The following is a 2,742-nucleotide window of genomic DNA, read 5'->3' as shown; positions in this document are numbered from 1 at the left end:
ATTGCTTTCTTTTCTTATGATATTTCTAGTTAGAGAGAATCAATTCAATTCCTATGGTCGCCATGGATGAAACGATTCTCTCGGGAATGGATCTTAGCACCCTTGATTCTAAATTATAAGGAGCTCTCCCTTGCCTTTGTAGATAGATACAAGGATTCGATGATATCGGAGGACCAGTTTCACGAAAGAAAAGCGTTTTATAGTTCTGTGTGATAGTGTTCTTTATACTTTTTTAAAACAACGGTTCAACGCTCATTGACAGGGTTCAAAGAAAGGGTGGGAAAGTCAGGAAGAAACAGATGTAGAAATAGAAACATCTTCCGAAACGAAGGGGACTAAACAGGAACAAGAGGGATCCACCGAAGAAGTAAGGAAATGAGTGGCAACATCTCGATCCTAGAAAGCAAAACTTTCGCCCGCTCAGCACGTACTTCACCGGGATTTATTCTTACAAAAAGAAAGCATCCACCGACTGACTTACTGAATCTCAAATCTATTTTTTTGTGTTAAGCATATAGCTAGCGTTCCTTCTGAGCCAGGATCAAACTCTTCTTTTGAGAACGAAAGGAGAAGATAACTTCGTATTTTGGTAACTCTCTAGGAGTCATGTGTTTAACCTTGAATGCTATTAATAGATTCTACAGCAATAGTCCCTCGGACTCGGAAAGTAATAACGAAAATGGCTAACCTAATAGCAGATTCCGCGGCTGCCACCGTTGGAACCAATGAAGCAAATGATTGGCCCATCATATCATCCGAAGAAACGGAAAATACCAAAAAGTTCAAATTCACAGCTAATAACATTGATTCTATTGGCATTGACATAATAGGAATATTTCGTCTATTAAGGAGGATTCCCCGAATACCTGAAATAGAGATGATCATAGAAAATGTGAAATATTTGATAGGATCCGTTTCGGGAATGTAGAATGTCAGAGAAATTCAAATGAAAAACGACCTATTATCACCCAACTCACATACCACTTGAATCGGCGAACAACCTCCACCTTCCCACCCTTCTATTTATCTATTTATCGTTAAAGATAATTTTATTTATGAAAGGATAATTTTTACCAAGTCCTTCTTTCTTTTATGAAATTGAATTTCTTCTATAACAATAGGATGCTATTGCTTGCTGGCTACGAATCCCATTTCACGAAATTACTTTCCTTTCTTCTACTCAAAAACAAGCCTAAAACACGGGGTTTGGGTCTTTTTATCACATTGAGATGCCGCCTTAGGAAGAGAAATCCAAAACAAGCAAAAATCCCGGGAAAACGCTAACTTGTCCGATTTGAGATCCCATCTACGAGCGGAAATGGACTTGCAGCCTAAAATCCCGCGAAAATGAAAGTGAAGATGGAAGACTAGAGGGCGAAGATAGGAAGGCACTTCTACTCAAACGCGGGGATTCGTTTAGTGGGAAGAAGAAGGAAAGGCAATCGAGTACTACCTTCTCTAGGAGCAGGAACTTGAATGGGACTCTTTCTTAAGGCTTGAAAGCTTCAGTGTTCTAGTTACACCAGTTTACTTCACTTCGAGTTGCTCTGTCCCGTATCCCTCTGAAAAGATGTAGTTAGATTTTCTAGTGTTATAACGTGGCTAAGCAGTTTCCCGGCCATACCATAGTTCTTTCAGAACCTAGCTGTAAAAGGGGCGGTTTCTCGACAGCCGTGTAAAAGCAAACGAAGGATGGCCGTCAAGCAAGTCTGTCTGTTGGTGTAGAGCATGTGCCAGTTGTTGGTGTGAGCCAATGGTTAGAAAAAGGGGAAAGCTATGAAGGTAAAGGTTTCAGGTGAAGTTCCCCGTTAAGTAGGAAGGTTTGCAGAATAAATCCCCGACACTGAAATGAGTTGTTGCTTCCCTGAGCTGAAGATGCAGAAGCAAACCTGAAAGCCTCTATAGCAGCTGATTCGGATACCGCATAATAGTCTTTTTGCTGTAAGGATTAGCATGGGTAGGAGCATAAGTCCTGCAAGCTAGAGCGAATTCCTTCTCATTGCCAATCCGGTGCTGTAACCCTGTTTCAAGTCTCTTGTTAATGTCCCCATCGTAGGTGCAGTTTTGTACCCCGTTGTTGCTAATAAAGCAAGGAGTCAGCGAACGAGTGGTGTACACTTGTTGCTAATCGAGCAGGTGTGCTGCCGAAGGCGAAGCACACTGGTTACGGCTAATGCAGCTAATCTAGCTGGCAGTTTCGGGGAGCAGGCAGTTTTTAAATCTTGGGGAACGGAAAGCGTTGCCACCACCTTCTAGCACTGAGGGCTCCTTCTGTAGAACTTAAGCAGTTACCCGCACACCTTCAATATGTCTTCCTGGGACCATAAAAGACTTACCCGGTAATAGTATCGTCAGCTTTCACTCACTTAACACTAACTTAATCCTTCTTCTCTAGTGTACTCTCGAGCTTTCAAAAAGGATCTTAGCCAAACGTTTACCGTCTTCGCGAGACCATTTCGGTCTACACATGGCTAGGCACTTTGGTCATTGGTTTCTCGATAAAAACTCTCTGACGTCGAAGATCTCACGAGCAGGACTGACGAAAGTCTCTCAAGTGATTAGGCGGGGACAGGATTCGAACCTGCAGTCTTCAGGTCATGAGCCTGATGAGTTGACCATTCCTCTACCCCGCTTCTTCCCCTTCTCTTTCTTTCACTATTCCCACCTAGGTCCCCGGCTTTGGTTGCTTGGCCGGGATAGAACCAGCGCTTAGTAAGCGGCGGCGATAGCCCCTTGTATAGG

General features: G+C 43.0%; 1 non-coding gene across 1 annotated transcript; it reads right to left on the bottom strand.

Moving 5' to 3' along the window:
• Positions 1 to 2,560: 2,560 nt before the first annotated feature.
• Positions 2,561 to 2,633, bottom strand: TRNAM-CAU (transfer RNA methionine (anticodon CAU)). The gene has a single exon. It is a non-coding gene; the product is annotated as a tRNA-Met (tRNA).
• Positions 2,634 to 2,742: the final 109 nt, after the last annotated feature.

Source organism: Apium graveolens, chromosome 2, assembly GCF_009905375.1.
Source record: "Apium graveolens cultivar Ventura chromosome 2, ASM990537v1, whole genome shotgun sequence".
NCBI lineage: Eukaryota > Viridiplantae > Streptophyta > Magnoliopsida > Apiales > Apiaceae > Apium > Apium graveolens.
Note: the sequence above shows the minus strand (reverse complement) of the source record. Positions and strands in the feature narration are given on the sequence as shown.